This window comes from Miniopterus schreibersii (genome assembly GCF_964146895.1).
Source record: "Miniopterus schreibersii genome assembly, chromosome: 3".
NCBI classification, from domain to species: Eukaryota; Metazoa; Chordata; class Mammalia; order Chiroptera; family Miniopteridae; genus Miniopterus; species Miniopterus schreibersii.
The window spans coordinates 22,040,848-22,055,658 of record NC_138103.1 but is presented as its reverse complement, the minus strand read 5'-3'; the positions used below and the strand labels follow the sequence as shown (position 1 = coordinate 22,055,658).

Genomic DNA, 14,811 nt, shown 5'->3' with positions numbered 1-14,811 from the left:
GGAACGCACCCCTTGCAGAATGATCTCTACAATGAATCCCAGGGGAGAGGCAAACTTGGAACACTCTTGTGTTTGGGTTTTCACTCTTGATGTCTGCACCCGGGGCAAAACTGATTAAGTCACCTGAGGGTCAAGAGAAAGTCCAGGAGTCATTCGGGAGACAATGCATGGCTTGGGTGTTTCCAGAAAGAGGGTGCCCCACACTCAGCTCCTCCCTGTATCATCTCTAAAACATGTTGTTCTGCTGAGAGCCCACTACCAAGGCCTTTCCTGAAAGAGTATCCACTGTCCTGAAGCCAGCCCTCGAGGGGACCTCTGAAGCCACAGAGAACACTAATTGGTTCCATAAATCTACCCCATCGCTACAGATAAGCACTGGTCCTGAGTAGTTCTGAGGGAAGACTTCTTGGTTAGTTGTCCTAAATGTGCCTCTGAAGGGCTCCCAAAGAAGGAAATGGTGGGGACAGAACAGTGGAAGCAGTGCTGGTGCCCAGGGAGGTGGACACTCCACGTGGCTCCTCCTGTACCAGGTCGCAAAACTAGCCTGTGGGCCAATTCCTACCTGTCGTTTGTTTTTATAAGTAAACTTTTATTGAAACATGGCTATGCCTGTTCATTTATGTATTATCTAGGGCTGCTTTCATCTACTACAGCACAAGTGAGCAGTTGCAATAGAGACTGTATGACCTGCAAAGCCTAAAATATTTCTCTCTGGCCCTTTAAATAAACCTCTGTCACTTTCCATCACTGAGATTTGGGGATCTTTGTTACTGCAGCACAATATATCTCATCCTGATTAATACAGAAGCCAACCTGATCTGCTTTCTTCCTTCCAGCTGTCTTCTGGTACAAAAATCTCTTTTTTTTTTTTAAATTTTGCTCTCTAACAATCAGAAAATCAGTTCAATGATGCCCACTGTCCAAGAACATGAATTTACATTCTGTCCTCGAGCCTGGTTTTTAGTAGTTAACGAGACGGCAGAGACTAAGCAGAAGAGCCCCTGTCCTTACAGCCATCTGCACCCTCTCTCATCAGACACATCCTGAGTATTATTCTTGGGCTGTTCTCCCTCCTCATTAACTGAGGATTGCAATTTGGCCCCCTGAGCAGAAAACCTCCATAAACCACTGATTTCAAAAGCTCACATGTACCAGCATGTTCTGGCAGAACCTCAGCAAAATCAGACACAGGAAACACTGCCATGGATGAAGCTCATCTGACCATCTGAGAACAGCCGATTCCTCTGGTTAATTTCTGATATCAGGACCAGGCGTCACCATTGGTTCTAACACGACTTGATTTCTACACATCATCTACTCTAAGAGGCCCCCACAATGGGGTGATCGGCTCAGTGTGGCCCTGTGGCCTTCCACCCGGCCCCAGATGCCACTCGGCTGCTGCAGGAAATCAAAAGGTTCGAGTGTAAAGGAAGAGGAATATTTTATCTCTGGAATGAAGAGCTCACAGACATTAGACAGCTTCCAGAAAAGTCAGAGAGGCAGTCAGGGAGAATCAGGCTTCATCCAGAGGCCTAACACCTCCTGTCACCCTGAGTCAGTGCTGTTTTCTATAGGAGCATATTTCTCCCTCCCCTTCCCCCTCTTCCTGTTTTAAATTCTATTTTATTGTGGGAGGAACACTTAACACATTTACCTTGAACACGTTTAAGTGCACAGCACAGTATTGCTACCTGTAGGCACAATCATACAGAAGACCTCCAGAACTTCTCACCTTGTATAATTAAGACATCATGACCAGCATCTCCCCATTTCCCTGCCCTGAGCCCCTGGAAACCACTGCTCTACTTTCTACTTCTATGAATTCGATTATTTCAGATTCCTCACCTAAGTGGGATCATACAGTATGTGTCCTTCTAGGACTGTATGTCACTCAGCATAATGTCCTCAGGGTTCCTCCATGTTGTCGTAAATGGCAGGATTTCCCTTTTTTAAAGGCTGAATAATATCCCATTGTATGATACACCAACCTTTTTCTTTATCCATCCACCCCTCTATGAACGTGAGATATCACCTCACCTTCCCCCTAACTCTCCACCTGCCTGCCAGAGGCAGACAGGTCTCAGCTTTCCTCTCCTTCCCCTGGACATCTGAGATCCAGCAATCCAAACCCAGGTTCCCTTCCCTACAAAAACCAACCTTGAGAGGCTTCTAGGCAAAATGTGCAGGATTATCATCGCATCCCCAGCATCCATGTACCTTCATACTTTGGCTCTTCACAAGCCTTGTGTCCCCAACCCTCTCCAAAAGGACTAAGCAGGAGGGGGAGAAAATGAAGGCACCAGGGGGCTTATACAAGGGGGCCAAGGCCACACTGCTAGAAATGAAGTGACTCAGGTCCTGGCCAAAGAGCTGCGGTTCAATTCCAGGTCAGGGCACATGCCTGGGTTCTGGGCTCGATCCCCAGTAGGGGGCATGCAGGAAGCAGCTGATAGATGTTTTGCTCTCAAATAGATGTTTCTCTCCCTCCCCCTCTCTTCCTCTCTCTCTCAAAATCAATTAAAAATCTTTTTTTAAAAAAGGAAAAGAAATGAAGTGACTCAAGCTCTCCATGCCTCAGTTTCTTCATGTGGAAAACAGAGATAATAGTCCTGACCTCACGGGTATTTGGGTGAGGGTGAATGTATGTAAAACCCCCAGATGTCCCCACCACCCAAGGAGAAAGAAGAAGGAACAGTGAACCCAGATCAGGTTCGCTACGAATTAACACTGGGCCTCAACCGTCTCACCCCTGAGGGTCGCCGTCTGAAGGACAGGCTGGTTATTACTCCCTCATTATGATCAACTAGCTGTGTCTCCTTTATGCTTAACTGATCCCACACGCTCACCTTGGGTTGTTTATGCAAATGCAACCCTTTGACTTATTTTATTTTAATGTACTTATTACAATGATTGCACATTCAAATGTTTGCGTGAGAGGCGTCAGGACCCTAATTGCTCTGCTGTTGCCTTAGCACTGAGCTGCTGCTCGAATCCATTTTTATTCCCAAGAAATAATTAAATGCAATGATGTCCTCCATTCCCATTCAACCTTGGGCATGTTTAGATCCAATTTCAATCAGGTAGAAATATGCTAAACACAACATGGCTCTGAGAGGCAGGTTACGTGACCCAGGCTGCTGTTCGAGGGACACCTGGGTGTGTTTCTGTCTTTCTGTGGTTCTCTAACATTCAGGCTTCAGGATGGATCCCTACTCAATCAATTGAATCCGACCCCTTGGTCCTGTTTTGGAGGGTGGAGGCGAGTCACTGTGTTTTTAAACTATCTGTTCATTGACAAACCTTTATTCTGAGTCTTGTGTAGAAAGAACACTGGACAGGGAGGCAGAAGATCTGCGTACCTGAGTGTGTGTTACTAGACATTCTCTGAATTAGTCATGAATCAATATGATTGACCAACAAAGTTCTGCTATTTCAGCTCACTGGGAGATAGTTAGACGGACTTAAGAGACCAGGCACCGAGGAACAGATGGATACTCGAAGGGCATCAGGTCTCCTCCCTGCTTCATCCTTTGGTCATTATCTTGAATCAGGGACAGATCGTTTCATCTCTCTGAGCCTCAATTTCTTCATCCATCACCCAGGAGGCTAGGACCTCCTCCCAAGGACTAGGAGAATCTATAAAGCACAGAACACAGTCCTTGACACACAGGAGGTGCTTACGAAACGCACATCTGTTAGAAAGCACACTTAGAGCACTTCAGTGTCCAAGCTCTGTTCCAAGCTCTCTGCATGTACTAATTCACTGAATCCTTATGATGACCCTGTGAAGGAGATGCTGTATTACTCTCCCCAGTTTTCAGATGGGAGCACTAAGGTTCAGGACAGCTAAATGTCTAAATCCAGATCTAGAAAGTGGACGAGTCAGGATTTGAACCCAGGCCGCTGGGTCCCGAGGCCATGCCTGCCAACACTATGATGTCTCTTAGTTGCTATTAGGAATACGAATGGCACCAAAAGGAAACCCTGGATAGTTGAGCTGTTCAGATGTCGGGGCACCTGTCCCACTGCTCGCTCATCACGACCAATTTATGGCGTCCTTTTGTGCCATGGGGCACACAGCCAGCTGAGTGGCTGTTTGCTGTTGAACTCAGTGTCCAAGGCTTCATTCCAATCACCAAGGTGACCAAGGCCATTTGGGAAGGACACTGGGGGAGAAACCCGCACCTGTTTCCAAAAAAACCTGTGCCAGGGTTGACGAATGGTGGAGGCACAGTGTGCATGGCTGCACCCAATTAGGACATGCAATTACCCAGGCTGCCAATGCAAATAGGCCGAACGGAGGCCCCTCGCCCGGCTCATTCGCATGCACAAAACGTGGCTGGGCTGGCCGGCACTTAGAAACCCATGGGCCACACTGGGCACGAACAGGCCCCGCTTTAACCAAACTCTAAATAATAAGCCCGGTGCAATTTAGCAAATTTATTTATGTTAACACGAAGCACTGCATGGGGTGAGGAGGGAGGAAGCTGGATGGATTGAGCTGGCTGGGAAGCCAGCCTCTGCCCCTTAACCCTGAGATCCAGGGACAGAAGTGTACTTCCTAGAGACTCATTTACCAAAAAAGGGGGTAAGAAAACCTACTCTGCAAAGGTGAGACAGATGAAATAACGCAGCACACTTGTATTTCATTCTATCTGACAAAAGAACATTTAGCGTGATGCTTGGTAAGACTCAGCACTCAACCGACGTTACCAGCTGGTGCCTGGTCACTGATGAGCAGACCTAATCTCTGGGAAAGGCAGGGTGGTGAGGTGCGGTGAGTTCAAATCCGACCTCTGCCACTTTGTCAATGGCGTGGTCCTGGGTACAGTACCCGAAAGTGAGCTTCCGTTTACGTCTCTGTAAGGCAGGCATAATAACTCGTAACTACATGACAGGGCTTCTACGAGAGTTGAAAGAGTTAATACAGGTAATGCACTTAGTGTAAGGCCTCACACCCTAACGTTAGCTGTAGCTCATTAAAACAGAATGCTTGCCATGATGATGCAATATGTGGTCAAAGTGTGGTCTAGGGACTCCGGGGGGGCCCCAAGACCCCTTCTGGAGACTTAAGGTCAAACTATTTTCATCATAATACGAAGCTGTTCTTTCCCTTTTTCCTTCATCCTCTGACAAGCCTACGGGAGAGTTTTCCAGAGACTACATGACGTGTGAAATCACAACACATTGAAGGAAGAAGCTGTCTTCATTTAAGGCAGATATTACAAAGATTTACAAAAATGGAGAACAATGCCTCTCTTTTAACTATATTTGTTTTTGTTATAAAAAACACTTGTATTTTTCATAAAATCTCTGCTTAGATAGACCTATGAGTTATTATTGTTATTTTAAGTCAATTAGTAAAAGTTTTAAGAATGCCTTGGTTTAAATTGCAATAAATAGAAATAATTGATAGATATAACCTAGATAAACAAAAGCTCCTTGGGGGTCCACAATAATGTCTGAAAGTGTAAGGGGGCCCTGAGACCAACAAGTTTGAGAACTGCTGACATAATATGTGCTTGTTATCCTAAATATCTAGTTACTAATGAAATAAATAATAAGTTGAGGACCTTTTCAGGTTGAGTGTTTCACTTCATTATATGCCAAGCCTGTGGATTTTTAAAAAAAATAAGTTTTTATTGATTTTAGAGCGAGAGAAGGGAGGCGGGGAGAGAGAGAAATATTGATGTGTAAGAGAAACATCTATCAGTTGCCTCCCGTACACACCCTGACCGGGGACCGAACCCACAGCTTGGGCCTGTGCCCTGGCTGGGAATGGAACCAGAGACCTTTTGGGGCAAGGTACGACATTCAACCAACTGAGCCACACTGACCAGGGCAAGCTTGTGGATTTCTGTTTTACTCACATATACAATAAATACACACGGGATAGAATGTAGGTCAAGTGGAAATGGGGTGCTAATAGATACTTTTATAGAGAGAGAGGCCCCAGGAACCCAGAACCTTGAAGTCCTGAACCATCCTCAGGGACGGAGAGTAACCATCTGACAAAGATGTGCCCCTTGACCAAACTCTAGCCCCTCTGAGCCCCTTCTCAACCAGGCCTCAACCTTGGCCTCTACAGACCAGCGAACACTAGCATAGTTTCTGATGGCTCAATGTCACCTCTCTAGGGTCACTCCAGGCCCCCTTCACCTGCCTGAGAAAACGCAAGGCTGTCAAAAAAAGTTAGTTTGTTTGGGCCAAACCCTAGATAGGGCCCTGTGTCCCAGCCTCTGTGGGAGGGGAAGTGCCTAACCTACACAAGTGCCAGTTAGCAAACATAGATAGGTTTCACGGGCACCAACCCCATCTTCCTGTTTTTTTGTTATTTTCCCCTTCCTTGACTCTATGGGGTCCCCACTCAACCCCTCCCTAGTCGCTCATGCTCCATTCAAAACACCTGGTCACCTCTGCACAAATCTCAATGGAGTTCGGTTCATGCTGGACTCTTTTCCCTATTGCAATAGTATTTCATTCATTAAAACCTGTCCTTATAGCTTTGTTTATCTCTGACATTGCCCAAGACCCCAAGGCCTGGATCTCAACCCCAAAAGCTGCGTCCTTGAGGCCTAAGTGCAGAAGTCCAGGGGAATGTGCTCAGAGCCCCACACAGGCCTTGACCGCGTGCTCCTTCCAGCCTCACTGGGTGGACGTGACAGCGACAGTCACAATGAACAGCCCAGTCTTACTTCAGTAATAAAGCCTTTCGGATACTTCTAAGGAGGTATCTCAATTACGACACTATTGACATTTTGATTGGCTAACATTTTATTGTGGGGCATTCCTGTGCATTGTGGGGTGTTTAGCAGCATCTGTAACCTCTACCTACTAGATGTAACAGCCCTATGACAACCAAAAATGTCTCTAGATGTTAACCAATGTCCCCTCGATGGCAAAAATCACCCCGGTTGAGAACCACGGTTCTAGGGGCAAGTGCTCCAGAGCCCAATGCTGCTAGGCTCAGCTGTTCAAACCCTGTTCCCATTCAAAACAACAGGCCCTAGTGACCAGCCAAAGTGGTCAGAACAGGTGAGCTGAGCTGGGAAGAAAAGAGATGACCAGAGAAGGGCCAAGTTAACCCAAGAAGGGTGCTCTGGAAGGGAGAGAGGCAGGGGGCTGGAGGCAACCTGGGAAAATGGAAGAAGGGTTAAAAGGGCTGACCCAAAGGAGGGGAGGAGCATTCATTCAGGCAGTGGGTGGCCCCTAAGTGGGTAGCACAGCCCTTAATTTAAACCAGAGGTGACACTGGGGACCCAATGGTCCCATCAAGTGCATAGATGTTTGGTTTCCTCTGTAGAGTGTTTTGTTTTTTAACCCCAGGCAAAATTTTAATACCTGGAGAATTCATCTAAAAAGTCAGGATTTCTGCCCTCTCCTGAAACATCAAGAGAGCTGACAACACTGGGCCAGGTTCTTATATGTGACAATCATCTGGGCTAAGCGCTGGCCCAGTGGTATCAAAAAGGGGCATCTCCTCTACAGAATATCACAGCTCCCTTCCAGTCTGGCCCATGTTCCCTTATCTGCTTACACTCTGGGAACCTGGGTGACCAACTGCTTGAAACCAAGGCCCTGGGACCTCCAGGTAACTGTCTTCTGAGCCTTGCTTCAAAGATCTCAGAACCCTTAACAAATCCTTTTATTCCAGAGGCTTTGATGGAAGTGAGGGCATGGGTTGTCCTGAAAACACATAGTGGCATTTCTGGTTGGCACAATAACTGGGGGGTGCTCCTGACAGTTAGTGGATGGGAACACCAGATCCCTAGCAGTGCCGGGGAACATGCATTGCTGAGCACTGACAAACTGTTCAGCATCCTGTAGGACATCTGAGGGCCTGTGGGAGAACAGCTCATATTTAATTATTGGGGCCAGGAACTTAAATTTACATATAACAGAGTACTTGCAAATGATTTCAATGTAGCTGAATTTTCTAGGAAAGTCATTATCATTTACTGCAAGGGGAGATTTTACATCATTCAGAGTTTTACTCTGATTTCAAAAAAATGACATCATCAATGTCCACACAAGCTGTAGCTATAAGTTCACCAATACTCCCACCTGTTATCCACCTGCAGCTGTAACTACTGAAATCCCTGTGCTTTAACATACCTGACCTCTTCATGGGTCTTCCAGCCCTCGCTACTCAAAGTGTGGTCCATCTGCAGCAGCATCAACATCCCCCAGAAGTTTGTTAGAAATGCGGGGTCTTGGGCCCCTCCTTGGGCCAACTGAGTCAGAATCTGTATTTTAACAAGACCCCCAGGCAATTCATTTGCACGTTAAAGTCTGAGAAGTGCTAATCTAGTGTTGTGCCTGATCATTTACAAAGCGCAATATGCATTATTTTTATTATAAATTACTTTCTTATATTCTTTATATTGTTATTAGGGCAGTATACTGACCTGTTTCAGAGTTGTGAGTGGAAGTAGGTGATAAGTATGGATTTCCTTTCAGGATAGACAAAAGTGCCAGGCAGCAGAGGAAGATGATGGGAAGGTGACTTCAGACCAGCTTCCTGCTGCTGGTGGAGCCCAGACGCAGGAGAGGGGAGTGGGCTACATGCACATGATTCACTTCAATGCAGGGCCGGAAGCAGAAAGCGGGGTGTGTAGGGGGGTGTGTGCCATGGTTTCATCAAGAACTGGAGCTGGGCGGGGGTCTAGGGAGAGTGGAGGAGGCTTCCCCAGAGAAGGCAGTTTTCCTGCCCAATTGTGAGAAGAAAGAGTGTGTGTCATGAGGCAGACAAAGAAATGAAGGGTAGGAGAGACGAGCAAAACTCACACTTGGTAATAACAACTATGGTAGCTAATAATTATTGAAAATTTATTCTAGAACTTGCCAAAGACCTGACACAGATCATTTTTTAAGAATCCCAGAATAATGTGTTAATCAATGAGGGTAATCCTTTCACAATTTTTATGTATATCAAACCTTCATATTGTACACTTTAAATGTCTTGCAATTTTATTTGTCAATTATACCTCAATAAAGTTGGGGGGGAAATCCTAAAACAACTCTATTGGGTAGGTAGTGTTAGTATCCACATTTTACAGGTGAAACTATGGAGGCACAGAGAGGTTAAGAAACATGTCCAACATCACACAGCATAGTTATAAAACCTACGCACTACTCTCATGGCTGTTAGTAACTAGCCTTTGCGCTATTATCAATAAATTAGCAAATAACAAGTGTTGGCGAGAATGTGGAGAAAAGGGAACCCTCATGCACTATTGGCTGGATTATAAGTTGGTGCAGCCACTATGGAAACTAGTATGGAGGTTCCTCAAAAAATTAAAACGAACTACCTTATGACCCAGCAATTCCACTTCTGGGTATTCTCCTGAAGAAATCCAAAATACTAATTCAAAAAGATATGTGCACCCCTATGTTCACTGCAGCATTATTTACAATAGCCAAGATATGGAAGCAACCTAAGTGCCCACTGATAGAAAGCTGAATAAACAAGATGTAGTGACATGTATACAATGGAATACTGCTCAGCCACGAAAAAGAATGAGATCTCACCATTTGCGAAAACGTGGATAGACCTAGAGTGTATTGTGCTCAGTGAAAAAAGTCAGACAGAGAAAGACAAATACCATACGACTTCACTTACATGTGGAATTTAAACAACAAGATAAACAAACAAAACAGAAACACACTCACGGATACAGAGAACAAACTCATAGTCACCAGATGGGAGAGAGGTTGGGAGAATGGATGAAAAAGTTGCAAGTAATTAAGAAGTACAAATTGCTAGTTATAAAAATAGTCACAGGGACATAAAGTACAGCACAGGGAATACAGTCAATAATATTGTAATAACTATGTTTGGTGCCAGATGGGTACTAGACCTATCAGGGTGATCATTTCGTAAGGGATATAAATGTCTAATCACTATGTTGTGTACCTGAAATTAACATAATATTGTATGTCAACTATAATTGAAAAATAAATTTAAAAAACAACAACTAGCCTTTGCGGAATGCCCCATGTGTTTCCAAAATGACCCCTAGGGAGTGGCACCACCTCCACACGAGACCTTGGAAGAAAAGTGATCACTGAGTGTGGCTGAAGTCTTTGGAGGAGCAGGTCAGGAGGCAGAAAGTTCCTTAAATAATAGGTCCTTGGTGTAAAGTCCTCTTGCCTCACTGCCTCTGTCACTCGAGACTAACCCCAGCTCTGTACCCCCCAACCCCAACATGCGCTTTGCTGTGGTTTTATTTTCCTATACACCTTCTTTGCTTGTCTTGCCTCAATTCCCTAGAAGCCCTCCTTGTTCTGGCTGTCACCTTCTTAACACTCTCTCATCCAGGTCCTCCGGGAAAGGGACACTTAAGCAGAAAAATGGGCCTCCTGTGGATGAACGACATCCAGCTTTCGAACTCATCCTTTGCATCTGCTTGGTGCCCCTCCGCCCAACACACACACCCTGCCACAAGTGGGTAATGAATGACACACTTGTAAGCTCATTACTGCAGAGTCTCTAAAGAAATGTAAATGCCCAGGGAGTCAGCGGCAATATAAATAAGGAAAGACACCGGTAAATAAATAAATATATATGCATATACACACACGCACAAGCTCAATTAATTTATATCAGCTGAAAGCCACAGCCACTTGGGGTGGGGAGAGAGAGAAAGGGAAAGGCAGCTAATATTGCCTTCTATATGACTTCAGAACTGAGTCTCCCAGCAGCTGCCAATAAATTATTTTTACTATGCAGAGGTACAAATGAATATGCTGCTGGTGTCCCCTAAATCTCCTTTATGAGCATGTGTTTTCCTTGGCCCACCCTACCAGGGACAGGGGCTTCCAAGCAAGTTTTCCTTGGCCCGGTTCCCGAAGGAGGCTGCTGTTTTGCAGGCCTACTCGCTACAAACTGTAGGCACCCCATTGGCACTTTCCGTTTACACGTGAGCTTGGCATGACTTGGAGATCAGCCATCTGTATCGGAGGGCCGTAGGGATTAAAGTGACAGCAACACCCATGCCCAAGGTGTTGAAAAATCAATTCTGCATCCTGGACTGGGGTTTGCTGTTGTTTGTGGGGTGGGATGGGATGCTGTCCTTGGCTGCACAGTTCACTAGACCCTGGACATGCAAAACCTCATCACAACCAACTTTTGCGTGTATTGTCCCAAAGGAAAGTTCTGGTCACCCTCTTCAGATAGAATGCATCGATGTCCATTTCTCAAACTGTGCTGAGCAAGGAGGAGCAGCAATCACAGCCCAGGGTGACACCCTGGACACTGTGCGATGAGGGGGTCACAAGTGCAAGCTCTGGAGTCACTCCTCTGGATTTGAAACCTGGCACTGCTACTTCCTAGCTGTGTGACCTTGCAAAGATTAGTTAACCTCTCTGAGCACTGGTTCCTTCCTATGTAAAATGGGTATAACAATATCTAAATGTCATAGAGTTGATAAGATATGTTGACTTAACCAGCGCAAAAAGCATAATTTACAACATAGAATGAAGCAGTCAACAGAAGGTAAAATCACACTGTTTCATCCAAACTTCCACAGTAACCTTCCATGAATTCAATTACATATTACTACTGAGTGCCAAGTACATGCTGGCCACTGTCTTAGCCGGCGGGAATATGTCTGTGAATAAGACAAATAGATGCCTGCTCTCAGACAGCTTACATTTGAGCAGAACGAGCTAATCAACCAGCCTACCAACAAAGCAATAATCAGATAAAAAGAGAGTATAGAATGTGTTATGGATAAAATGCCAAACATCAGCTTACTGTTTTTATCCACCCATTTTGAAGATAAGGAAACTGAGGTTCAAAGAGGTTATCTAAGCAGGTTGAGGAGCCAGGCCTGTCAGGCCCCTGAGGGTGGAAAAAGTGGGAAGAGGACCTGGAGAGAGGCTGGTGCCAAGGTGGCAGGTGAAAGAGTGGTTTCTGCTTCCTCTTGCCCCTCCTGTTCTGGAGAGTGACTCTCCTCTCCAAGGACCTGTGCCATCCAGGTTGGGCAGACGCATTGCTCTTGGCCAAGTTCCTTACTGAGGGGCTGAGCATTGGAACCTCTCCTGGTGTGACCAGCTACACTCTGACTTCCTAAGTCTGGCTGGACTCAGACAAAGGAGCTCCCCTTTATCTTCAAACGACCCATGAAACAAACCCAGCAGAAGGTGGTTCTGGGAGACCTGATGGACCACAGTTGTTCAGGCCACTAGATGGCTCTTTCTGTGAACTTTACAGTGTGCAAGCTGCTAGCTGCACCGAGGTTCTGAAGACAGGCTGTTTTCTCTCTGGATGGGACACATCTCTAAGAAGTTTTTCCGATTCCCTAGTTTCTGGGGCCCTCCAGGGTCAGCCCTGCCCAGACACCAGAGGAAAGAAAGGACCACCTGCAGCCAGCCTGCAATGCCCAGTGGAATAGTGGTGGGGGAGATGGAACAGGGGCAGGGACGGGAGCTGCAGCTTCTGATTCCACCCCTGGTGGTGACTCTGTGCGGCTCCTTGGCACTCTTTGGCCCCCCGTGACCATCTGCAAACTGGCAGGTTGGGCTAGGGAAATACTTCTAACGCTTTTCTCATTTACTCAGTAATTGTAATTGGCTACCATTTAAACGTATATACTTCTACAGTGAATAAAAATGTTGACCGCCATGGTTCCTAAAATCTGAACACAAAAAATAGGAACAATGCTATTCCACCCCAGCTAGATCGAGCTGCCTGCCCGAGGCTATGAGCCGTGTGCAAGTGTCAGGTGTTAAAGACAGATTAGCACAAGCTGAGGCGAGCTCCTTGGTGGGGTGAAAGAGATTAAAGGGGCATGAAAAGGCACTCACTTCCTCCTTGGATGATTCCAGGTTATTTAATATCCATGGGGCACCCCAAATCATCCTGAGTGCCACAGTGAGCCACATACCCTTCCTGGTAAAACATGGGACACGCTGGTCCCTCCGATTCCTTATCACACCGACACTTTAGTATTCTACAGGACCGTGGGCCATACCTGAGACTACAGAGCAAGAAAGGGGAGTGAAAGCCCCTCGCTCCTCCTAGGCTCCCTCAGTATAGGGATGGGTCAGAAGAGCCCAGGGCTGGCTATGCCCACTCCTCCTCGCTGTTCAGGCTGTCCTCACGCCCAGAGCCCTCCGGGTGACCTCACCTTCTGCTTCCCAGGAATGCTGATGGGAATACTTACTGCATACCAGGGTCTAAGATCTTGCACGGACTAAATAATTTTAAACCTACGGCAGTCCTAGGAGGCAAACGCTCTCAGCGTTCTGGTTTTATAGATGAGGAAACTGAGGCACAGAGAGGTGAACTGACTTGCTTAAGACCTTCATGCCAACCTCCCAAAGCCCCAGCCAGTGAGTAACAATGAACTGCAGCCCCCTCTCTGATGCCCAGGGGCTGGCAGCCATCCTGTCCTAATCGCTCTCCAGATGTAGCTGCTTCTGGCAGCAAGGGGGGAGAAAGAGGGAAAACATTTTTTAGAAATTATTTCCGACAGGCAACCAGATACTAAAATAACAACATTTGGTTTGTCTTGCTAGCTGGAGGCAAAATCAGCTCAGGTGGGAGGAAGAGCCTGCAGGCTAAATGAAGACAAGGCTGGCTGGCCTGAGCTGGCCCCGCTCTGTGGGGGCACCAGCATGTCCATCCCACCGCCAAGGGACCCTCCGCTTGGCACTCTACAGGGAGCAGGGGGGGAAGGGGCTGGGTCTTTACGGGTGTGCAGGTGAGGGGGGCAGCTTCCAGGAGGCTGATGGCCACACCGTATGCGCATCCCATGAGCCATTTTAAAGACTTCACTGAAAACCTAATACATGCCATCGTTTCAAGGGATTTACCTGCAGTATATAATCTATTCTCACAATGGTCCTTAGATGTAGCTACCACTATTGCAAACCTCATTTAACGAACAAGGAAACTGAGGCACAGAAACGATAAGCCACCTGCCCAAGGCCACACAGCTGGTAAGTAGTGATCGGGATTTTCCCAGGTTTCCAAACACCCAAGGTGTGGCCAGTCCTGCATGAGTGCGTCAAAATGAACGGGCACATCCTGCCCCTGCTTGGAAGGAAGGAGGTGGTGGCCCTGGAAACTGACAGGCTGGCACGTCTGGAGGCGAAGCCGAGCCAACAGGAGCAGATGGAGCCCAGGCAGCAGATGTTAATGCAGTGTGCTTTTTCCATATGCTTTTCCGTTTAGCTGTAATAAGTGAATTGTTCTTTAATATCTGTCAGGAGTTTAAACTCTGAAGGCCGGTGGCAGTCGCAGTCACTCAGAAAGACACCCAGGGAAGCTGCCTGACTGTCCCTTCACATCACAGAGGAAGGGCGCAGAGGAAGGGAGCAGAGAGATGCCAAGCACAGCATGGTCCCGCCTTGTGTGCGCGCACACGCACACGCTTACACTCCGGGCTCCCCCTGACAGCCAGATTCTCACCTGACAGTCTAGAGCCTTTGAAAGCCTGTGTCAGTGTCCTTGCTACTCAGCGGTAAGAATTAAATGGACTTTCAGATTCTGCCTTTAGAAAAGGAAAGAAATTTCCAATCTGAAAATAACTAAATGGTTCAAACTGCTTTGCTACTTAGTTCTTGCAAAGCAACAACAGCTCATTTTCCTAATGAAATGCACCAAGAACACTCTGGAACCCTGTCTTCTGGCCTGTCTCAGGATCCCCCATGTCTTGAGGCCCACACAGGGCCCCATCACCACCATCACATAGGGCTGGAGTTTGATGGTGGTGTCTGTGGACAATACTTTTCCATCAAAATTTCCATTTGACAACCACTGACTCTCAGATGGAGTCTCACCATCTTCCCAGTCCTTTTAAG

General features: G+C 46.6%; 1 protein-coding gene across 1 annotated transcript in view; it reads right to left on the bottom strand.

Moving 5' to 3' along the window:
- The window catches only part of XYLT1 (xylosyltransferase 1), a 296,727-nt gene that overhangs the window by 133,366 nt on the left and 148,550 nt on the right, over positions 1-14,811 (bottom strand). The gene's annotated exons all lie outside the window — the stretch shown is intronic.